This window comes from Poecile atricapillus, chromosome 4, assembly GCF_030490865.1.
Source record: "Poecile atricapillus isolate bPoeAtr1 chromosome 4, bPoeAtr1.hap1, whole genome shotgun sequence".
Classification (NCBI taxonomy): domain Eukaryota; kingdom Metazoa; phylum Chordata; class Aves; order Passeriformes; family Paridae; genus Poecile; species Poecile atricapillus.
Window position 1 is genome coordinate 17090438 of NC_081252.1, and position 25068 is coordinate 17115505.

General features: G+C 41.4%; 1 protein-coding gene across 5 annotated transcripts in view; it reads left to right on the forward strand.

Moving 5' to 3' along the window:
* Positions 1-9146: 9146 nt before the first annotated feature.
* The window catches only part of WDFY3 (WD repeat and FYVE domain containing 3), a 156650-nt gene continuing 140728 nt past the window's right edge, over positions 9147-25068 (forward strand). For 4 of the 5 annotated variants that reach the window (XM_058837335.1, XM_058837340.1, XM_058837339.1 and 1 more), the window contains exon 1: positions 9341-9701. The gene's annotated coding sequence lies outside the window, so the exon portion shown is untranslated. Of the gene's footprint in view, positions 9164-9340; positions 9702-25068 lie in introns of those variants that run through there. The other variant, XM_058837336.1, reaches the window with a different exon arrangement.

Genomic DNA, 25068 nt, shown 5'->3' on the forward strand with positions numbered 1-25068 from the left:
TATACTCATGCAAAAAATATCAATGTTATTTCTGGATAGGGAGATTGAGTCACCTTTCAATTTTAGGAATTCTGCTGGGCAGTTTGTGTGACAGAGAAGTAGGAATAGAATGGTAATCATAGGTCATGTAATACAATCCCCTACAGCAGGTACAACTACACAACCAAGTCCTGATGACTAAGCAATCTCACCTTTAATTTAGAAGCTTTTTTACTGCTGGAAAATTGTCACAGAAATGTGATTCTCAGACTATTAGGAATCAGCATGTCAGCCAATAATATTTGAGTTTTTTGGTTTTTCTTGCTTTCACCCAGTCTTTAGACAGTCATGGAGGAAAAGACAAATCATGTAACTTAACATTATGTGGATTTTTTTTCCTCAATTAATATTTCTTGTTTAAAATTACATATAAAGGTTAAAATCCCCTAAATTAATCCAATACTGTGATTCTACCACAAATTCTGTTCTTAGTACGAATTCTGCTGTGAACACAGGATGTTGTTCTACGCTTTAGTCCTATATTTGTTTAAATTGTCTTCATTTATCCCTTTCAGTCCTTGTGCCAGTAGAATCTGAACTGATGGCCACTTCCATAGGAGTCTTATCCACAGACTTGCAATAGGTAGGCTTAAGAACCAGCTGTGATTCCCAGGTGAGGAGAATAAGAAGACTGTATCTGGGGGTGATTCCATGGTGAGGGGAAATGAGAAGAATCTGGTGAGTCTATAGCTCAGAGGTTGAAGGCCAGCAGTTTTCTCCTGCAGTCCTTGTCTCTAACCAAAGGTGAGTCATTTTCATAATAATAAAACATTGTGTTACAAATCACAGAATAAACTAGATCCAAGACTTCCTTATGAGGGATAACTGAGGTCTTGGTGGCCAAAAGATTGGCACCTATTGAAGATGCTGGAGAATGGAATTACTGCAACAACTGTTTCTGCAAACATTACCTTCTACTTCTTTGGCTTTAGCAAGAGCAGCTAAGCAGGGCATTCCTCCTAAAAATGTGGTTTGTGGCTTTCCTTCAAAAGGGAGAGAAAAATCTCCTTGCATGATTTGTCATTAGGCAATAGCGAAAAGGAAGAACTCAAGTGTTTTCTGCACAGGTCCATCTCTGTAATAATTAGAAGCAATTTAATTGACATTCATTACTTTCCTCATAAATATCAGTCCTTTACCTTGATTTCCTTACTGTAGCCTCTGCTGAAAAATGTAATGTTTCAGATGTACTAGTAGATACTCCCACTGATCAGCTAGGAGAGGTTATCCCAGCTCTGTTGGCCACTTCCCAGAACACAGATTTTACAGAAACTGCCATCTCTTTGCTCCATTGTGACAGTCAGCATTTTATGCTGATGACTCAACAAGAGAATATCCCCATGCCTTTCTGGTCAGTGCCTGAATGAGGAAATAAAAGCCAGTTGCAGGGTTTGCAGTTTATCTCTTCAGAGGGCAAAGGAGGAAATGATGAGGAGAGCAAGCAAATCTGTTGACAGGAAAGATTTGTGCTACAAATGAAGGAATATACTCTCAGGAAGAGTTTATGGGAAGGGACTGTTTTCCAAGAGTCTTCACTGGATGTTTTGAGAGAGCAGGGTGGCTCTTGCAGAGAAAACAAGTGTGCAATAACGCTCAGGACTGCCTTCTGTCAAAGGCCCGTGAAATTCTGGAGAGTCCTGCACTTGGTTTCTTACTGCTGACAGTGTACAAAGCTGTTGGGTGTTTTGAGGAAGAAAGGATCACATGATGGAGGAGAATAGATGAGAGGATTAAAATGAACATGCAAGCTTGTTTGTGTACTTTTTGATCAGCTTATTTAATGGGGGGAAAAAAACAAGCTTAAAATCATGCAGGAAACTGCTGCCTTTCAGACCCAAGACTTATTTTCAGACATGTTATCCATCTGCAATAAAATAAGTGCATGTGATAACCATAAACATTGTTGGGATGAATGTGCATCTGGCAAAGCGGTGTTCAAACCCCATCCTGTGTGATCGGCCATGTGGCTGACTTGAACTTCAGAAGCGGATTTCATCAAGCTGCAAACACTTCTTCTGCTTCAGGGGGTAGCTGAGGGGTCTGCTTCATTTTCAGAAGCTGACATTCTACATCTGACAGTGGCAGTTGGGTGTTGAAAGATGAAGCCATTCTTTTAGGCAGTGTTTATGTATGAAAAATTTTTAAAAAAGCCTAAGGAAACTGACACCCGCATACTCAGCTGGTGATAGTTTTACTATGGGATATTTGCACGTGTCTTCTTCCAGAACTGGCTAAGCATCCATTTTGTGTATCAAGAAAAACTTCTTTGCAAAAGCTGGTTGGCTAAAGTGATGACATAAAAAAGCCAGGAGTCACTGTTTTCCGCCTGTGACTGAAGGCAAAGTGCCATTTTTACATGTTTAAAGTAGCATATACTGGTGCACAGATGGACAATGGTGCTGACAGATTATCTGCACCTGTCTGCATAAATCAAGGGAAAACTAAGACATGCTACATCTTTTTCTTAGCCCTGCATCGAAAGTTTTGAAATGCATGAGTGCACTGAGCAATGATTGTAGGCCGATGGCTAAAACATTCAGAGGAATTAATTTGGTTTGTAAGGAAATCTCGTGGTATCGTGGCAGCCTGGGCCCAGAGGTTAATGCATCTAGTCATTTGGAAAGCATTGGGCAAGTAATTTTAGAGAGCATGAACTGTGTTTTGTTATCCTCAAGACTCCACATATACACCAGAGCTGCAGCTTATCCCTACTGTAATTCCACTTCTCTGGGCCATGGATATCTGGACCTCTGCTTGCTTTAGCCTGGTGTTTTCCCACTCTTCCCAAAAGGCAGGAACCTAGAGAGTGATCCTGTGGAGATGTGGACCCCGTAGACTGGGTTAATATAAGCCCGCTGACACGGCACGGGCTCTTCCCAGCCATGTTTCCCATGGCTTCCTCAGAAGATTGATTAGTCACTGTCAATCTACTACAGAAAATTCTCATCATCTCCCTTGGGAATAGCCAGAAGTTTGGCTACTAAGAAATCTTTTTGGATCACCTTGCTGGCGTGATTCAGTTACTCAACTTGGAGGTGGAAATTGTGCAAAACCACTTTCATGTGTGAAATAAAATGCCCTTCCCAGACTGTAACTTGAAGGGAGACTGACAATTGAAGTTGCTGTTAATAAGGCTGCCACAGGCACTGACAAAACTTTTTTGTTGTTTCTTAAACCTAGTTTTATATGACATGGCTAAGAATATTAGAAGGGCTTCAAGTTGCCTGATTTCTTCATGGTCAAGGGATTGTCAAAGAAATTACTCCTGTACCGTAAGTTTTGTACACATCTAAAAAATCTAGATTCCCTCCATGTACCCACAAGCAATTCCAATGCTGTTGGAGAGAAAGAAACTCTAAGTTCCTCCAATGCAACATTAGTGATAAAAGGGTCTAGCTCTGTTTTGAATGAAAATGTGGGATTTTTTTAGGAAAAACATGTATAAAGTGGCTAGATACATTAAAGCTATGAACCAAATGGAACATATTCCTTTTCTTTGGTCAGCAGAGCTGTACAATAAATCCTTGGCAAGACTCTGGTCCTTGGGTTACTCCATGAGTTTGAAGCTGTTCTTAGATAAGATTATCCTCCTAGGAAACCGATGGTGTTGCGGGAGTTAGTTCATCTGCAAGAGTGAATTTCATTCCTGGGGTTTTGTGACCACTTTGTTACAAAAATGCTCTGTCTGAAAATGAATATGGTATATGAACCACTTTACTCAGTTTACTTCCAGTGGGAAGCTGACCTGTGGCCCTCAGATTTTCCCTTAGTCAAGGGATAAACAAATTTAAGTTCCCAGAAAGAGCTATCTTTATTACATCTAAAATAGAGCAATGTATGGGGTTTAATTTAATCAGTAATTTCAACCTCTCCAAGCTACCATTATGGCTTTCTGTGAAAGCTTGTAAAAATAAAAATATCATAGACAAAAATAACACTCCCTCATTCTAACACTGTGGAGTGTCTCAGTACATATTTGGCACATCCTCTGAGGCTCTATCAACAACAATCCAAAATAGGCTGATGTAAAAGGCGAATTATAAAAGTAAGTGGTGTTTAGTGTCTGGTCCTGTATCCTCTGAGGCTTCTGACATGCACTCAGTATAATCTACAATGCTCATAAAATAAAATAGTGGGCATTAGAGGCTGGGCACCAATGGTCAAGGTCAAAATCAGTTCTGCAAAAGAAATGCATTGAATTCCTGTTTTGTTAAACTTTTTCACTCAATTTGATAGCAAAAACCCAGCATCTTCATTCTTTCTCAGATATATTTTACAGATTACAAGTTTCTTCTGCTAAATAATAATAATAAATTAATAATAATATATATACATATATGTACATGATTTGTGATAGGAGAGCATTTTGCAATCTGTTGGTGGGAATATGTATAACTTCATCAGAATAAATAAGGTCTATGTTCTTCTCAGATGTGACTTTGTTTGAAGCCATCTTTCCTAAAATTGCCTTAATGACTACATTAATACTTAACGATATCCCTCTTGCGGGCAAACCACAGTAAAATGCACTTTTTCAGCTTGTTTGTTTAAAGAATGGTAGCACCTCCTAACAACCAAAAGACAGCTGCAGGTCTGCATGACTGAACCAGAAGCACCGATACCACTGCAGATGAAGCACACCATCAACATAATCCTTTTTCTTTTTTTTCTTTTCTTTTTTTTTTTTTTTTTCCTCTCTCCAGAGGCACCAGATGGCAGCATTTTTCCCTCACTGAGTGTGATCTCATCCTCTCGGATTCACTCCTGGGATCATCAGGCTTTGAGGCTGTGTAAGCCACAATGACCTCAGCTGAACTGCACCTTCCCTGTTGCCACCTGCTCCTTTTTCCTACTTTTATTGGACGTGCAGAGTCACATTCAGGTGGCCTGAACACAATCCAGGCCCCTTCTGCCTGTGCAGGTCTGAGAGTCCAAAAAGAATCATTAGCATACAGGTACGCAAAAATTTAGACCCAGAGAATATGGCTCTGACCTTTAAATTTTCCATATCCTCTAAATAATAAGCATCATGAAGTTTATTTGATATTCTTGCTAACTACATGCTCTTTTCCATATGCACACAGGCACAATGTAATAATACTTGTTTACAAGCAAGTTTGCAGTGTGTCCATTTCTATCAATGCTTTATTCCTTGAATAATATTTCATTGTACACAAGTTATGTATGACAAGTTATGCACTACTAGATTTGTAACCTCCATAGCAAGAACTCTGTTCTGGACAAATAATCTGAAGCAGGGCAGGGATTTTGAGAACTAAATTGCAAGCTCTGGGGTTTTTTTACAGTTACAGATGTGGCCTAAAGCTTTGTGGGCTGGGAATTCTGTTATCTCACCGACCTCTGTTCTGTTTCTTCCCTTCATCCTCATATTCTTGCTTTCAATGCTGCTTTGTTAGTAGTTTTGTCTTGGAAGAAAAATACCCACACATTATGTCCATCTGTAACAAACTATTCTTAAAACATCCACCTTTAAACTGGGATTCTACAGCACTGGGATGCAAATGTTTATTTATTTGAACTATGTGACTAACATTGACAGCAGAAGAAAGGCTCCTTATCCAAAGTGGGGCTGGATTGCTGGGCCCCAGTGGGTGAAGGAATAGCAGCCCTGGCTGCTGCTTTCTTTGACTCTTACTCCATCAGGTTGCTGGTGTTTCTGCTGTAGTGACTGTGTTAATGCTTTACAAATGCTATGAGCTCAGCAGTAGACTATTTGGGGATTGTATAATTTATTAACTTGTGACAAGCATGACATTATTTTTCTGAAGAACATGTGTGACAGGGGAATTTACTTTTTTAAAATTTTTCGAATTTCAGCCAAATTCAACATGACTGTCACAGGACAGGGGCACTAGACCCTTGACAGCCCCACCCTTCCTCTTATTTAATACCAAAACCTATCTGTAAACAAGCAAGAAGGAGGAAGGGAAGAGTAATTCTCAGAGGAAGTATTAAGAATCCTGTATGATTAAAACATTAGGCTGTGTAAACTTGGGAAGCAGTGCTATTTTCTTATGTTAAAAAAATTCTAATTTAAAAAAAAAAAAAAAAAAAAAGGACTAAAATTCCTTCCATTTTATTTCACTTTCTTGTAGCAATTTCTTTCCAGTTCTGGATTTGCCTGTACTTTGCCACAAACTGGTATATGCAAAGAGGACAGATGTAGCTTTATGCCCAAGATGTGTGAAATAAATGCAATGGAAGTATATGAGCATCTCACCTGAAAGCAGAGTGACATTACACCACTGGAAGACAATTGTGTTGGTTTCACCTTACCCTCTAAAAAAGGACGCAAAGAAATTTAAATATATCTCCACATTTTTTAATGATTGATGCAATCCCTTGTGCACAGTTGCTTCACAAAGTGGAAGAAAGATTAACTGTAAATACTTTCTTTTGTCTAACTATAGCACTGTAATTACTATTTCGCACCTTCTCTGAGACAGACAAGCAGGTGCCTGTGATGAGCTTCGCAAGAGGAGAGATGCTGAGAAGGTAAAAAGAGTGTCTGGTGTCACTCAGTATGGAACATTACAGTTTGCCATTATTTATTTTGGAACTGTGACAACTGACTGAAAAATGGGAACTATAAATAGGAATGCAATGAGCATTAGCTGCACAAGAAGAAAAAACCAGCGTAACTTGCCGTGCAGCAAAACATGTATCTGGCATAGCATACAGCTGTCCCTACAACTCCCACTGCCATCCTGGGGGATTTTGCTGATTTCCCACTACTTACAAGGAATTAGGAACAGCACCATCTCTGTTATCTTTGATTCTTACTCAGTAGAGCTGGCTCACATAAGTCCTGCTAAACCTTTACCTAAGAAAGATGCAAGTCTCCTCCTACACATAAATTACAGGGAGAAGATTGTTTGTTTTGTGAACTGTAACTGCTATGTACCGTTCACAGGCTGCATCTTGCACAGTAAGTGAAATAACTGTTGGAACAAGCTGATGGAATCAGTGCTTCCCTTTGCTGCAGTTCAGAATGAAAACACCAAACGGGGCCAAATTCTGCCTAGCAGAGTTCATTGTGTTTTTGCTTCTAGACTGGCATGGCTGGAGGATGTACCTGTAAAAATTCAGTGCATGTTAGCTTTGAATGGACTGAGATAGAGACCTTGGTGGTTTTGCAGCAGAAACACATTGACTCCTAAGCTTAGCCTTCACTCTAGGGGTAAATTATGTCAATCTGGCATGTGATAGCATGCAACTCAACACACATACCTTTCCTTCTGTGTATACATTGCTACAAGATGCATACAAAACATGGTGAGTGCCCTCAGAACATCATGCCCTGAAAGAAAGTATGTAGTTGAGTGTTTTGGCCATCCTCATTTTCCCTTCTTATCCTTGTAGCATTTCTTATATGGCCTTAGCCACAGACAAACGTATTTTTTTTTTCCATAGCAGACAGTGACAATTACAGGCGTTAGCATATGATGTTGGAATAGGAGGCTGCAAAGAGTGGCTGGGAAGAAGTTGTTACCATGCTCTGTCCAAAAAAATAAGCAAAAGTAAACATTTGATTAGGAGAGGCAAAACAAGATATACATGGAATAAAATTTAAGTTTTCTTGAGAGGCACAAGAATGCTGTCTTAAGAACTTCTGCCACTGATCATATTACAGGTGTTGTGATAGGACTATGGCTGATATACTGTGTGTGATTTCTCTCTTGGTGCCTGTTCTTCATGGATTGTCCTGCACAGAAAAGCTACAGGTATTGTAAAGGGACAGTTGGCTCCATTCCAACCCAAACTATAGCCTGGACTGTTCTCCTGAGCTGGGCTAGATGTGGCTCCTGTCCACACAGTGAATTTTGAATGCCTGAAGATGTCTTTAACAAGTAACAGTAGCACTGTATTGTGTAGGCAAGGATGTTACACGCTTGTCCTTGCTTATTTTGTTTCTCAGTTGGGAGAAGTAGGCTTTCTTTGTTTGGAATTATACTTTTGTCTTCAGTGAGTGCTTCAGTGAATGCTTCTTAGGAGCTGAAGTAGAGCTAGCCTCATTCATGACATACATAAGTTTTAAACAGAGTTTTTCCCACCTGAATGGGACCAGATCATTTCCACTGCCAGCTGAACAGCAGAACATCAGCCAGAAAAAACATTAAGTGCATTTACATGTTTGATGCTAACGGCCAGAGAAGGAAAAACGGATAAATGGTGTTTACTCCATTTGTCCTCAAGCACAACAGAGTACACAGCTTCCTTTAATAAACCTCTGTAGCACAGGCAAGAGGCAATGGTTCTGGTCCCTGGGGCTCATGATAATTTGCCAAAATGAAACATAGAGGTCTCGGATGGTTTGTGCATTGTTTATTGTAGCTTTTACCCCTGTAGCCAGATTCTCCAAACTACTATTCTGTTTTTTCGGTGAAGGCTTCAGAAGAGATTTTATAAACAAAAAAATACCCCAAACAAAACTGCTAGAGGGTGAATGGCTGCTAGCAGCTGATTTCTTAGAGGAGGTACGTTTATAAGTGATTGGAAAAAGGCAAAGGGTCTCTGGTTACACACGTGTGGACACACCTTTGCACTGCTCCTCAGGAGTGTCCACATGGATGAAGGTTGCCTTGGGGTTGCAGTGACCCCCTGCGCTGTGTGCCCAGCACCTGGCTAAACTGATGTCTTGTCCTGCAGACAAAAAGGTGTCCTTCAGCTGCTGGGAATTTAACACAACTTCTGGATTAAGTAGGAAAAGGGTAACTATTTCTGTTTAAACATCTGGATCATTCAGTCTTCTATTCAGTCTATTCAGATTCAGATGAGAACGGTTGGTCAGCACAGACACACAATCCTCCTCCTGGTCGGCACTAGGGATATCCAGTGGACTTTCCCTAGATGCACACTTGACAAAGAGCGAAAAGGAAAGCAACTCAAGCCCTGCTCAAGGGTGGGTTACTTGCTCCGGCATCGACCTGCATTCCCTTCCTCATCACACATCCAAGTTCCTGCCCGGGACGGCTTCTTCTCGCGTGTCAGCTGCTCGGGCCTGTGGCAGCGGGGTAGAGGGCAGAGGACACGGGCGGTCAGCGCTAGAGGAGCAGGAATTCTGTCAGAGAACGGGGAGAACCCAAAGCCACCACTGCAAAAAGTAAGATAATTGCACAAAGCCCCAAAACTAAGGAACGGGCCCGCGGCCTGCCAGCACCAACCGGCTCACCGCGGGCGGCCTCGCCGGGCTGCGGGAGCGACCGCAGCCAGCCGGGAGCAGTGGGAGGAGGAGGAGGAGGAGCGGAGGGAGGAGGCAGCGCTGGCAGCCGGGCGGGGAGGGGGCACTCAGCGCCGAGGAGGAGGACTAAGATGGCCACCAGCCGCCGCGGGGAGCGGCCCCGCTCCCTCCGCGGCCCCCTCGGTGCGGCCCGGCCTTGATGGGGCCGGGACGACCCCGGCGCCCGGACGGTGCAGCAGCGGCGGCGGCGCTGCCTCCCGCCGGAGCCCGCCCGGGGGGAGCCGCCCTCCCGGCCCGGCCCGCACCGCCTGGCCGCGGCCGCCGCGCCGCGTAACCCCCCGAGCCGAGCTCTGCTGGCGGAGAGAGCACAGCGGAGAGAGGAGAACGAGGAGGGACGGAGCGCCCGCCGCCCCCTCCCCGGGCCGGCACAGCGGCACCGCCGGGACCCCGCCGCCCCCCGGTGAGTGCCCGCCGGCGTTTCCCGCCGCCCCCCGGGCCCCGCCGCTTTGTTGCGCCGCCGGCGGGCCCGGGGAGACCCGGCGCCCCTTCGGCCCTGCTCGGCCCGGCCGCAGGCCCCGCTCCCCGGGGATACCGAGCGGCCGGGCCGGGCTGGAGGAGGGGGCGGCGGCGCAGGTGCCGGGGGCGGCCGATCATTGTCACTGCGCGGGCACCCCCCCTCCGGCTCCAATGCACGGGCTGCGCCGGGGCCGCGGTGAGGAGGGGCCCGGGTGAAGCCCGAGGGTCGCGGAGGAGCCCCGCGGGCGCTGGGCCGCTCCGGCCGCCTTTGTTGTGGCTGGGGCGGGTGGATTTCCCGCGGGAGCCCCGGCGGGGTGCGGGAGGGGCCCGCCTGCCCAGCTCCGGGAGGGCCTGCAGGGAGCGTAGGGGGTCGCCCCGTGCAGCCGCAGGCACTGGGCGGCTCACGGGCGGTGGGTCGGGTCGGCTTTTTCACCCCCGCGTTTTATTTTGATTTTTCATGCGAGTACTGATTTTGGCGGCAGCCTCGAGGTGTTGACCCTGCGGTGCTGCAGGGACACTGAAGTTACAGAACCCGACAGGTTTATTCCCGGTGCGTCCCCGGGGACAGGGGGGTCGTGGCTCTCGGAGGGTTCTGAACATAGTGTTGGGGGGATTTGCGGGGTTGCTGAAGTACCTGCCCCTTGTCTTGAGCGTGGTTTTTGCCCTGCAGTTCTGGGAGGTGGTCCACGCAAATGGAGAGGTTTGCATAGAGACCAGTCAGTAATGCTCGGTGCTGAAACCCTGTGTGATGTTCACCTTGAAAGATTAGGACTATAATTTCTAGCTGTGCCTGCATAGCAAAACACTTATGGAAGAGGTGCGGAGGACTATATGTATTTAATTTGGCCTATAGTTTCATAAATGATTTAACTGAATTTTTTTGGTTAACTAGAGTAACTTGCAAGATTTCAGTGTAGAGCTGTGAATCCTGGCCTTATTTTAATGACTGAATTTTGGTTTCTTGCTAATGTAGGTTTGTGATGAGGTCTATGTGTGTCCACATATTGGACCATGAAATTTTACTATGGAAAACAAGGGGTGGGTTTCCTGTTAAGAAAAGTAAATTTTGCGTGTTTTAGCTAACAGAAGTTATTTTTCTCCACCAGAGCTGGGTTGCTGCCTGATGCCTGTGCATGCCTCTGTGCTCTGTTATGGCTGTATAGCTATAGGATGTTCCTGAGCTCACAGACTCTATGGATCCAGTCAGGCTCTGCAGAGAGCCAGCCTTATTGTATCCTTGGCACATTTTGGTGATAAGCTAGCAGTATCTTGAAGTAGGCTATGTAAACAAACTGTACGGTTTGCGTGAACTGACATTTCTGCAATATCTCACTCATCCTGTGCAATCTTTGTAGACATACAGCATTTGAAGATATGAACTTACCTGCTGTGGGAACTGGTCAATGGCAGTAAGCCAGCCAAGTCCATTTCTTTGCTTTTAGCTTATAGGCAGTCAGGCATTGTGTCCTGGGAGTGTGTCCATGTTAGCGTGGCATTGAGTCTTTGTTCCATGGCCCTGGTCAAAAAGTGCTGGCAGTCTAACTTTGGCTGCACGTTTGGACTCTGAGTGGGTGTCTCCTCGCTATGTGGTGCGGGTCTGTTGAGCTCAACTGGAGCCAGCTTTGGCTGGTGTTATCAACACCTTGTTGATAACTAGGTGTTTTGGGTAGAAGAATCCCTCAAATATCAGATTAGAGGATAGTGAATGGTATTCTTCAGTTTGGTATGTGTTTTTAAGGAACTGGACACATTTGCTTTTCTAGTTTGTTGGGCAATTTTAGGCTGTTCGACTTGGAATAAAAATACTGTATGTTTTGGGTTTTGTGGTCATATTGCATCTCTTAGCCAGCTGATTACCTAGTTGAAGCAAGTTAAGCACAGTGCTGCTGGGACTTAATATCTTCAGCACCCACTTGAAAATGTATTACAACTATTCTATATCAAGGTTTAAGTAAGGGTTGGTGTGTCCAGCTCCGTACATCAAGATCACCTACTTGGTAGTACTGGTGCCACACAGTACTATGGGAAAATAATGCTTATCTTTTTATTCAGAATGGTAACAGAAAGATGCTAAGTAAAAAAAAAATACAGTTCTTGATAATTTCAACCTTGACGTAACAAGGCTATATTATCTTGTTGCATCTTGGTACAGGAGTGGTCTGAGAAGGTGATCTGACAGCCATCTGCATGGCTACACAAACCTTGGTACTTAGCTCTGGTTTAGTGGAGCTAAACTGCCAGAAGTGTGCAAGGCAAGCGGGTCTTTAGGATGTAACAGTGTGCTGCTCTTAGAGGAATGCAGCAGTATGTTTCACATCCACCAGCCTTGCATTAACTAATTCATAGTTTTCCACAAGTGCTCTGTGGGATTTTTAGCATTCAGGAAACTTCATTGGTGCTTTATGAGCGGGGAATGGGAGTGAGTGTGGGCAGATGTTCTGCTTGCCCTTTGAAATGCTCAGGACTGTCATGAGATTGTTTGGAAACTTTGGTGTTGGAACATAGTGTTTCACTTCCCAAATGTTGATATTAACTGTTATGTTGCTGGGTTCTGGGCATTCACTTGGGTTTCTGAAGATGCACTAAGCTGAAAAATATAAAGAGAAGAAGACAGTGGTTCCCTCTCGGATGGTTAAATTGCCAAAGGACAAATCTGTTCATGTTAATTAGCCGTTTTGTTCACGTTTGTAAGTGATTTTAAGTCCCTATTGCAAAATAGTGGAAATACTGTTTCAGCAGTGGCCTTTGACTTGCAGGACTTCCTGCCATGAGGAAGTCTTATGTCATTTGTCCAAAATAAACAGATTTTGAAGAATACAGATAAAGTATGCTGCGAGAAACTATACATCTAAGTCACAATTTACCCCCTATTGCTCACTTGCTCTTCTGATAATTCGTACCATGGAAGTCTATTCTTATGATATGTTACTAAAATGTAACTTGCATTTTGTAAGGGGAGATAGAATTTTCTGTTGGTCCACAGTACAATTTCTGGATATGTGTGTAGGTGGAAAACAAATTATTTCCTCATGGCTTTAATACAGAAGCTTTTAACTTCACTGGTTTCGTTCTTGATTCTTTTTTCATGCTTGGTGGTATTGCTGATTGCAATAGTACTCTATTCAAAATGTCCAAGTTATGACACATACTTAACAGTATTAGTTTCTTTGATGTATTTGGGATGCTGATTGCTTTAAAAAGTGCTTTTTTTGTTACTTATCTGTCCTAAGTGACCAACTGCTTGAGTCTGTAAGCCTTCATGTGTCCTAGGACTGAGGTGCATTGGTGTAAGATTGTCACATCTCCTGGAACAGCTCTCTTCAACTTTGTAATTTTGTTTACAGTTTTGTAATAAAGGAGCATTACAAAGGTGAAACAGTTTATCTTTTATCGGAGACTTTGCATCCTGCTGCTAGGCTGTTCATACCTTGTCCAGGCCGGGGAGGAGAAAACAGGACATAATTATAAAGTCCCTGTGCTGTTTATTCGAAGCTGCTGTCCCACAGACAGTGCGGAAAGTGTTGCCGTATCCTTTTGTTGGGTACGAAATCCTGCTGGCAGGATGTAATATTTTAGCTGAAGTCATTGGTGGAGAGGTGAGAGCAGCTTCTTGGCTCAGGTGAGAGCACTGCAAGCTTTTCAGGACTGAGTATGTGTTCGTGGTGATCCAGCCTTGAGAGCATCTGTTTGGCAAGCAACCCATGTTTGACGAGACACTAGTGTAAGGCTTTTTGGTCACATCCTCTGTTCTTCTGGATATTACAGGTAAGTGTGTACAGCACCTCCCTGGTACAAACAGGGGCTTGGTGGCTGCTCTGAGGACTGGATGGCAACATCTTGCTGAGGAGGCCATGGTGTGGTCTCAGGTGTTGGTGTCACTGTTGGGGGAACTTTTCTTACACCTGCTAGGAACTCTTGGCTGGTATCAAGGCTTTCAAAACAAGTGTGAAGGGCAGCTTTGTCCAGTCCAAAGAAGTAAGAATATGGCTTGTTCCTTTTCTATTTGCTTTGCTCTAAGTATGCAGGAGTTTAGGTTTCTTTTTTCTTTCCTATAAGTCTTTTATGAGTGAAGATGAATTATATCTTTTGTTTTTTTCCCATGAAGAGCTCTGGGGCAAAAATTTCTGATTTTTGTTCTGTGTGGAAATGTGTAATTGACATGATTTTTGACAATTGTGCTGATGTTTTTGAAATTTTGAATGACAGCAGAGAATATTTGTGGCTTTTTTTAATGGTGTAATTTTTTCTTTTTTCTCTCCCTACCTGATGAGCAAAGCTGTGATATTGGAAGTAAAACTATATTGAGATTTGAGGGAAAAAATGTTTGATGTTTCTTTGGGATTACTTTATTCAAGTGAGAGCTACACGCCAGCTTTTAGGATCTTTCCCATTTGAGGGAAGAGGAGTTGGACTGCTTTGCTGGTTTTGGTGTTTCATCACTATCCTGTGATGGATTTCTCCTGTCTTAAACATGTGACTTGTAATGCTTCTCACATATCGCAGAATAGGAACAGATTTGCAGAACTTGCACATGTAAAAAAATATCTTCTGAAATTTCAAATACAGTAGAGTTACGGTAGAGTTCAGATACAGTGTTGTGCTAGGAAGGAGGGAATTGTGTGGGAACCATAAACAATAAGGGATGTTGAGTGGTACGAGGGCACGTGGCTTCTAATTTCTGGGCAAATGTTAAGAAATGTCAGCGAAAGATGAGATTGATGCATCTGAATTATAACAGTCAGATATGCATTAATAGAATGTTTAGTTCTTACACCTTCACAAAATTGTTATTTCCATGTGTTTTTGTTACAGTATGGCATGGAAAAAGCTTTGATCAGGTTGGCTAACCTAAGGTACAGACAGTATGTAAATTCGAAAACATATGGAAGAAGTGGATTTCCAGGGTGGCTTATTTAATCCCTTTCTCTCTTGCTCTGCAGAAATTTTTTGTTGCGCTGGAAGCAAGATGAATTCCTGCTTTTTCAGGCTGGATGGGTATTCATCAGTTACGTGGGTAACTTAAGCTTCTTTTTCCCATTCTAAGACACCTACCTTAGAGAAGTCAGACCCTTTTAACTATAAAGCTGGTCCCTCTATTGAATCATCTGTTTTCTTACTAATGGCTGTGACAGTTTTGGTTTTGAATGTGCATTTGATGATTTGTAGTGAAGGATTTCAGAGTTAAGGGGGAGTTAGCAAAATTGATCCTTATCTTAAACCAGCTATATCAAATAAGCAAATGGGAAAAAAACCCCAAACCTTCAGAGCTGACAGTTTGGTAGTGCTAAGATAGACACATGGCTATGGTTAGAAGGAGAAGATACTCCTACACTTTCTTAGGTGTTTTGCTTTTTTTTGGGGTCTTTCAAATTTGGAACGTGATGAATTCAGTGAGAGTGTGGATCAGTAGCTCTTGGGGAAAAACGTACATCGGGCTTTCTATGTCACTGCAGCTTTTGTCAGTTATCACCATGCATTGGGTATGAGAGAGTAGCTCTACCTAATGCTACTTTTCTCAGTATCATCCTGACAGGTGGAATGTGGGTGCAAGTGAACCACGTTTTATGTTCTTGTATTACCAGATGATTTATTATTTTCATATGAAGACATGGTAAAAATCTCAGTGTTGTCCAAAGCAGGATGGTTTAATTTGTGTGAAGTAATGGATGATGGGATGTTGCTTCAAAAAGTGGAATGTGTTTGAATGCCATGGTGATAAATAGTGTTGGTTCTTATCCCTGGTTCTTGTTGAGAACTAAAATCTGAGCTTATAGATGGGAAGTAACAGGAAGAGGGGGTTTGTACAGCAGGAACTTCCTAAAGTTTGTGTTTGGTTATTTGACACTGTAAGCATATCCTTTTTTTTGTGTGTGTTTAATTCAAGATAAGCGGAATAGAAAGAGAAATTGCAGGGCTAGGCAAATACTTACGATATCCAAAAGGTATGTTTAAAGGATACAGAGGGATAAAATATGACAAAATATGAACTTGGCTTGGTAATAAAACTTTCTAAAGACTTTTCAAGTGCTTGGATGATGGGCAATCCCGAAAGGAAGAAAGACTGTTCAGACTGCCTTAGGTAAAGATCCCTGAGAAGGTTAATCAGATGCAAATGCACGTGGCATAATGAGCCTGAGCTTATGTCTGAGGTTTATTATACCAGTGGGGAGTATTGGCCTGTGGTAGGAGAGCTGTTCTAGGGGAAGCTTATTTTTATGGTATGGAGGCATCAGTGGCAGTACCAGTTCATGTGATTCCTGCAGCCAAAGTATGCAGAACAGGGGTGAGCAATTCATGGAAGCAAGCTCAGAAGTTTGGGGAAAAGCCCCAAAAAATGAACAAAAAACCACCCCCAAAATGCCCCAACAAAAAAACCCTAAAATAATGAAAAATCAAACTGAGCACTTGCCTGAGGACAACCAAAGGAGTAATGGGAACCAAGGGACAGGAATTCACCATGTTGATAGCATTCAGAGTGCTATTGATGGTCTTAGCATTTGGTTTTGCATTTGTATGCTTGCCAAGGCTTGTGTACTTCTAATGGGATTTTAAGGAAGTCCTTGGGTCTTCAGGTGAGAGCCAGGGATGAGATGAGGCCTTAGTTTGTATTTGTGTGAGTGTACGTAGTACAGAATTTATCACATGGCAGAATGACAGACTAAACAGTTAAAGATTGCATTTCTTAATGTAAAAGTTGGGTTTTTTGATGTTCTCAGAGTTGAAATGTCATGGTCTAGGCCCTCAGTAGTGAGATTGGTTCAAGTTACAGCTTTTAAAGCATTGAAAACACAAACGAATTTGATTACTTTTTCAATTTTGAGACTTAAGTATGCAGTAGACATTTTTTCCCCACAACTGTGAGGGTTACATCATCTTTGGAATCTTCGCACGGCAAGATGTTCTGGGCTGGGGTGCCACAGGTACAATGAGATTGAGAAAGCTGTGATCAAAGCTGGTAATATTCTTGTCATCACTGGTTTCCTGTCAGATAAAGTGACTGAGAAGGAGTGAAATTTATTTCATTTGGAAGTTTCTTTACACTTGCAGAAGAAAGAATGTCTCTCTGATCAGGCAGAAGTAAACATTTGTTATAATTTTATAAGCAGTCATGTGGAATAAGGCATAGAAACCATTTTGGTATTGCATTACAAGTTAAATACTAATACTTGAGTCAGCAGTTGAGCAGTGACCCACAGTACAAATGCAAAAACAAAGCCTCTGTGGATGTGATCTAAGAGAATGCTAATTTGCTTGTTCATTAGGTTTGCAAAAGTTTCTTTTTAACAGTTTTGAGCAGTGAGCCTAAGCTAGTGACGAATACTTAATTTAGGTTTTGAGTGGGTCATGAAGTAACCAGGGAGTATCTTTTCAAGCTTTTCTTTATTAGAGTGTGTAAAGGCACCATAGCAACATGTCTTACTTTGACTGTAGCAATTTCTGGAGACAGAAATATGTTGCTTTCATTTCTTTCCAGCAACATAGCCAGCCACCTTCCCAGCAGTGTTGGATCAGGATAGGAGAGACCATGGCTTCCCTGCTGTCTGTTGAAAGCTCTCGTAGTCTGACTGGTGATGTTTTTGTACAGACAGGACTCTGGATGTGCTGTATTAAGTAGCAGGATTTTTTTTTTTTTTTTTGTAATTACTTGTACAGTGTCAGGGTTTGTCCCCAGGCAGCAACCAAGCTCTATGTAGCCACTTACACGCACTGCACCAAGAATAGGGAGGGAATCAGAAGGGTAAAAGCTGGGAAACCTGAGCTGTGCTGAGATAAAGACAGTTTAACAGGGAAAGCAAAAGCCACAGGCACAAGCAAGGTGAAACAAGGAATGATTTCCCTGCTTCCCATGGTAGCTGTTCAGCCATCTCCAGGAGAGCAGAGCACACATCACAGACAACCATTTCTTGGGAAGACAAACACCATCACTCCAAAAGTATCCCCTTTCCTTCTTCTTCCCCTCACTTTATATACTGGGCATGGTGCCACATGGTCTGGAATATCCCTTTGGTGAGTTGGGGTCACCTTCTGGGCTGTGTCTCCTCCCACCATCCCAGGCACCCTCAGCTTCCTTGCTGGCATGGCTGGTACAAAGAGCAGAAAAGGCCTTGGCTCTGTCTAAGCCCTGCTCAGCAATAACAATAACATCTCTATATTGTCAACCCTGAGTTCAGAATAAATCCAAAACACACCCCCATACCAGCCACTGTGAATAAAATTAACTCTACCCCAGCCAATATCAGGACATAGAGTTTCTTGGTGTGAATTGGGATAACCTACTGCTCAGTTAAACCCTTAAAGCTACTATAACCTGTTTTTATTTCAGTAAAGCACATAAGTATATATTATATGCTTCAAATACAGATGATGTTATGAATGTTTAGGTTTTTGTTTGTTTGGGTTTGTTTGGGGTTTCTTTTCCCTCATTTTTTTATAAAAGGAAGCAGAGGAGGTGTGTGTGCTGCAAACAATGTACTTGGAAAAATCTTTTTAGTCTAGCTGTGTGTCTTTCCATTGTGATCTTTCTTTATAGAAGGAGATAAATATAGTTGATGTTTTTCTGAAGTAGCTCAGACAGAGTAGAGGATATACCAAGGTGAGGGTTTAGGTTCCTCTGGCACAGACAGAATAAATTTGAAAGATGAAAACTCTCCTTTCCTGTCTATCCTCTTTTCCATCATCCTTTGCAGAATGAAGTTGGAACTTGCCACCTGAGTAAGGATGAACATTTCAAATGAAAACGTGATAGCACAAACTATGATAATAACCTTATTTAATAGTTTAGGATAGTTTAGGAAAAGAAAAGGTTACCATCATTATTAGATGTTCATATTGTGTGGAATTCATCTTAGAATTGTCTTTTTGCATTAAGGTGAGGGTTGTGGTGCTGAGGTGGAAATCCCTAGACCTGCTTTTGTAGTACTCCTAACAATGAGTAGGAAAGTGGAGCACCTCAAGCGCTGCAGGATTGAAATAAATTGAAATACATTTTTTTGACTTGGGTTGTACAGACTGAATGTTGCTGTCTCTGAATACTCTTCTTTATTATGTGATGTGAGGAAGGACTCATCTTAAATTTTAAGTTCACCTGGAAAAGTTTGAACATACCAGACAAATTTTGGTTGGAAGGGACATCTGTAATCGTGATTGAAGCAGGACATTTGCAGAGGCTGGCAGCACAGCACGGTGCTTTTAAAGTCCTGGCTTTTTACAGAAAGAGGTAAGGATATGGGACAAGCTTTTTGTATGCTTTACATGGCAAATGAAAACATGGGAGTCTTTTATCTCCACTGTGAAGGAACAGTGGAACTGAAGCCCAGTGGCAGATAGGCAGAGAGTGATTTTTTTATCTTTTTTTTTTTTTTTTTTTTTTTTTTTTTTATGTGATACTGAAGATAGTAAGATAATTTTTAATGTAGTAGGCTATGAAAGTACTGGATATTTTATTGTAACTGGTTTTTTGTCCACTGTTGGGTTTATAACTGGTCTGTTACTCAGACTTCCGTGTTTGCTCTTGGTGTGGCGGGCAGCAGCGATGTGCCAGCAGCTGTGAGGTCCCGGTAGTGGCTGAGGGAAACCTTGTTGGAAAGTCAGCACAGCTTGTAGAGGGCTCTTACCTCTACCCAGGAGAAAGCAAGCTGCTTTTGTGAATTTAAACAAATTAATTACAAAAAGGTGCCCTTTGACTCTTTTACTTGGGTTAGGGTGGATGTTCAAAGAAGTGACCCTTCACTTAATCATGTGAAGGACAGGAGCTCCATCAGGAGCACCCTGACTTGACTGAAAGTTTACTATTAACTTGGAACATACAAAGAACATTGGTCAGAAGTCGCACTTTATTGTTAAAGCATTAAATAATGTTGGACGAAAAGTCTGTGAACAACCCATGTTTTAAAATGAATTGCACTGTTTAGGGATCATGAATGGTCTTGATATTTAAAGAAGAGAAGTAGGTGCACAGTGTTGCATTTACATACTAACATATGAAGACTCTCCTTGAGTAGTTTTCTGTATAAATGTTTCAGGAAGATTGCCTACATGAATGGAAAATAGATGTGTGATGAAGACTTCTATATTTTCTATGGTTTTTTTCTCTTTAATTCAAATATTGCTGTTATTTTTTAGTCCGGACAAGAGGTATTTGTCTGCATGTATCTTGAATTTTGTAGAATTCTTTTCATCTTCTTTTTAATTACTGTTTATGTGGTGATGTCCAGTTTTCTAGTTAACAAGTAAAAATCTACCAATAAAAAGTAAAACCAGCAAAATAGATCCTTTTCCCTCTGTGCCTAGTTTCTTTCTTAACAACATATAAGTACTAGAAGAAAAAACCTAGTCTGGCAAACAAGACATGAGGATTTTGTTTTGACCATTTTATTGTGACTCTTAGTGTTTGGGTTAAACACAAGTTTTGAGTTGCCCTCCAGGTCTCTCCTCAGGTACTGTTAGAGTAATGCTCAGGCTGAGCTGTGTGGAGTGCATTTGCTTACAGATATTGCATTAATACTGTTTCTTATTCCTCTCTTGCAGAAGGAAAGTAGCATTCTTGCCCTCCCTTTCTTTTTTTCATTGCTATGCTGAAGTATTTTGGTGCTATTTTATAGCATTTTTAATGAGTGCTCACCATCATCTCAGAGATGGGACTCCTCAGACCTCACAGAGGATGTTGAAAAGGTCTGGTAGGAGGATGGCAAAACTTCATCGTGAGCTGAAGGCTTGTACTGAGTGTGTAGGCTTGTACTACTGTGTCAAAATTTATACCTCTTAATAGGTTACTCTCATTTTCTGCTTGTTTTGAAACGTCATGTTGATTCATCTTGAAGAATAGCTAGCCCAGTCTAAATTAATTTTTATTTCAATAAAAAGACATGGTAAAGGAGGAGGAGAGGAAGAGATAAGGACAGAGAGCATGGACATTCCAGAGCAATATCTAAAAAACATGTGCACTGGAGCACTATTATTACAGTACTTGACATCTTTTCTCTCTATGTGGTATCCTTTCTTAGTTGAAAACAACTGCCTTTTGAAGAATCTGTTGCTTCAGTGGTGATGATCAACTTTGGATGACTGAAATGTTTTTTGCAGTAAGAAATGATTATCCACATAAGCAATGCTGCATTGGTTGCAATGTCTTTTATTTCAATGGAGGTCTCCCTTTTTAAAGTGTTCTGTGTAATTAATGGCTATGAGTTAAGGGGGAATCTTACATGCTTAATAATATGTTCTCCTGGCCAGTTACCACTCCTGAGAAGTTTCATTTTCATACTGAAAGTGAGTTTGCTCACCTTTCAGTGTGTGTTGTACATGTTGCCATTATCTGCTTTGCCCAAGAGCCCTGAGCTGTGTAAATATGATCTCCATGCAGAGATGATGACCCAGGCTCTTTTTAACTTTATCTTGACCTTCAATAATAAATTTAGCTTTCAGTAATGAAATATATTTAAGTGTTTGGTAGTCATTTGTATTCTGGTTGCTCTCTTGAGCTATAAGAAGGCTGACCTTTAGATGTCTCAGAGTAAGTAGTCTGGCGTGCTGGTTTATGCCATAATATTTCTTCCCTTCTTTGAAACCCTCCCCTCCTTCCCCAGTTCAGGGATGCCTCCTGCTGCATCTGAGAGTCACGTAACTTTTGTTGCCATGGGCTTGCTGGTTCTTTTGGGATTTGTGCTCGGCGTGTTCAGATCCCTTCTTCCCATTCTGGTTTCTAGCACGTAGTCATGCATTTGGAGGTAGTAAAATGGGTGTCATTGGAAGGTGCCCTGTCTGCAAAGAGGTGCAAATAATTGTATCCAAAAAACTGATTCATAATTACCACCTGCTCCCCTAGTGTGCTCATCCAGGTGCATGAATTACTGGCTTCTGTTTCTTGTATTAGTTGGTGTCCCTTTAATGTGATTAAATGGAGGTTGCTGAGCTGAAGGTATCAGTTTAATGATGCTGAGCAGCACGTGCCGTATCTGGTAGTGAATGAGTATATTCATGTGGAAATACTATGCTTATCTCAAAGTGATCAATTTAATAATACAGGTAAGATAGCAAATATCAAGTCTTTGAGAATGATGAAGACATCTGAACTAAGGTAGCTTGTCTAAATAGTATTATCATAGTCACAATTCAGTCTCAAAATGGTAGAAATTTCATTATTTGTAAGGAGTTGTGATTTTGTGTCTGTTTGGTTTGTGGGATTTTGGTATTGTTTTGGTATATGTTTTCTGTGGTGCTGTGTTTTGTTTTGTTGATATCGGTGTGTGGTTTTTTGTTTTAATTTCCCCTCAATAGTTCAAGCATGTCAGACTATTTCAAAATATGAGGTCCTCCCAGTACTAAATAAGTTTTTCTTTTTGGCTTCCAGCATGCTGGTTGTATTGTCAACAGGGCAGGGAGATGGAAGTGGCAACAAAGCAGTGCCACAGTAGGTCTTGAAAGACAGTTTCTTTTCTGAACTGTCTTTATAGATCTACAAGCTTAAGAAAATTGTGTTGCAATCATCATGCAATACTATTTTCTCATCATCTGATACTAATAATAAAACTAATAAATAATAAATGATAATCTAATACTCATCATCTTTCAGTTTCAGGAAATAGCGCTAGTCAGTCTCACTTGGACATAGGTAGAGAATTGTCACTGCTTTTTAATTGGATGAGAAAGTTTGGTAAATTTAAGAGGCAATATTTCTTTCCTACCTCTGACACTGTTTACTCTTGAGTCACACAGTATTTATTTGTACTCATTGTTGCCTTCCTCCTTCTTGTGGCTGGTTAGTGACACCTTGTTACCCTTGTGCCTGTGGGACGCTTCTTGCTGGATGGTGGAGTTCTCCTTTTGGGCTGATAGAGGAGGAGGTGCTCTCTGAATGTACTTTACATTATCAACATGGCTATAGGTTTTTCAGCCACTTCCAAGCGGAATGCTGACAGGTCTGGACAGGCAGATGGAAGGAATGTGTCAGCTTGCCACAAGTGAGAGAGCCTAGCTTAGTGACCCGTCTGTTTCACAGTTAGTGTTTCTCTTGCAGTGTTTGTTCTTGTAAGTCTGGCATGTAAGTGCTACTGTTGCTCCTGGGAGTGTTTTAAATGAAACAAATGCATTAATTCTCTTTCCTGGGTCAGTGTTTTTGGTTTTTTTTTAATACTTGGCTCTTGCAAAAAATGCTACTTAATGAGAGAAAGCAAATGAGAGTTGTGTGTGTGTCTGTGCTGTTTTAAAGCATTCATTTATCCATTCTGATGGTTTGTGAGATTTTTTTGAGTCTTTTTTTTGTGCAGCATAATCTCAATTGTATGCTGATCCTGATATGCCCTTGAAAGAAAATTATGCTTTATGGACTTTCTGCAGGTCTGTTGCTGATCCAGACTGCTGGGCTTCTGTTTTAAAACAAATGCTTTGGATTCATGCCAAAATATTGCTTGGAAAACGATTGCTACAGAGAATTCCTCTGGTGTCCTCCTGGAAATGCGTCAGAGCAGGGGAGAAACCACACATAGCAGCATGGGCCTGATGCACTTGGACCCATCTCAGAACTTGCTCCTCCTCCCTATTAATTTTTCTTTTTTTAAAATATGTAGATCTTATTAATTATCATTAAAAATCAAAGGGAGAATACACTGAAGACTAAACAGATTTTTTCCCCCTCTTAATTGCTTCTAGTAATTTCGGTTCATCTAAATTCAGGATATCTTTGATGTTCTAAATATTACTGCTTTTTTAAACAAATCATTTGGTGTTGTTTTTGTTTCAGCATATACATGAACAGGTAATTTGGGATCAGCATAATTATTTCTGATTAATAGAATCTGGAATGGCTCCCTTTTGTCCATAGGACTGGTGATCAGTGAGTTAACTTCAGTTTAATGCAAGATATGTAAATCCTAAATCCTAATATTGTTTCTTTGTGTTCATTTCTTGTTGACTGAGGGGATGATGTAAGGATGAAAGTTTCATGATTCTTTTTCCTTGTTTTTTTTTTTTTTTTAAGTTTTATTTTGTTAGGCCAAAACACAGTAAGCTTTGGGATTTCCTAGATTATGCTACTGACAAAGCAGGCAAAAGCCTTTTAATGATTTAAAGAGAAAAAACAAATTACAGTTATTTTCATTATTTTATGCTATTGTTGCCTTCATTTTTTGACCTCTTCTGAAACTAAGCTTTAGGGTTATAAAGCAGGAATAATCAGATTTGAACATCTGTGTTTGAGCTTCTCATGGTTGAAGTAAATAGGTTTTCAGGACTTATATGTTCACAGAATTGTAATCTGTCTTCCATTTTGCATCCCCTTCATGTCTTCTGGATGCATCTCCTTTTTTCCTCCTGCATCCAGAACATGCCTGTTCAATTTTGTAATTTTTTTCCAAGTCACTGATAATTGTGTTTTGGGTTTTTTCCCTCTTTCTTTCTAGTTTGCTCTTTTCTTTCTTCCCTCTTTGATGAAAGAGATAGATTTAATGTAATGGGGAAAATTTTTCAGGACCTAGAATGAACCTCAATTATATTTGTGAAGCCTGAAGACAAATCACCTGGATGTAAAAAGCCTGGAGTCTTAGGAGGGGTTCTGCAGTGAGTCTGAGTTAGTTGTGTGTCCATTCTTCATTGGAAAAGAGATCATTATAGACTTGAAGTATCTGATAGTGGATGTGGGTGATTAAGTTAGGAGAAACTGCTCATCAGCTGAGCTACACAGAGGGTGGAATTCACCTCTCACAAGTGTGCGAACCCAGCTGTCCAAAATCAAGACAGAGTGTGGAATGCCCTTACAGCCTTGGGAGGAAATAGTTGTCTTTTGCAAGTACTTAATTCCCATTACCTTAGGTGTTGTTTTGAAGATCATACTTCCAGAGAGCAGTTCAGTCAGAAATTGTCAACTCTAGAGCAACCCTAGCCACCTAAGAAGTTGCTTTTGAGTCAATTGTCTGTTTGATCTGTGAGTTTACTAATAAGACACATTTTTATGTAAACCATTTCTAATGAAAGGGAGTAGAAGAGTGAGGAGCTTTGGAAGCTTAGCTGTGAAATTTACTATTTACTTAGCTTTTAGCATTTTAAGTATCTGTTTTACGAGTAAATTTTTTACACTGCCAGATTTTTCTTGTTGGAGTCCTGGAGCATTTTGTATTTGTGTTTTTTTTCTTTCTGCTCCTTCGTTAGCACCAAGTCCAAAAGGAATGGGAGAGTGGGTGAGATTTTCAGATCTTCCTTTGTTTTCCACAGGGAAGGGCATTCCACTTTTTAGCCACAATAGCTGTTCCAATTGCACTTGGATTAGTGTACAGTAGTGTCTTGAGAGTTGCCTTGTGTTGCTTTACTCTTTGAGCAGG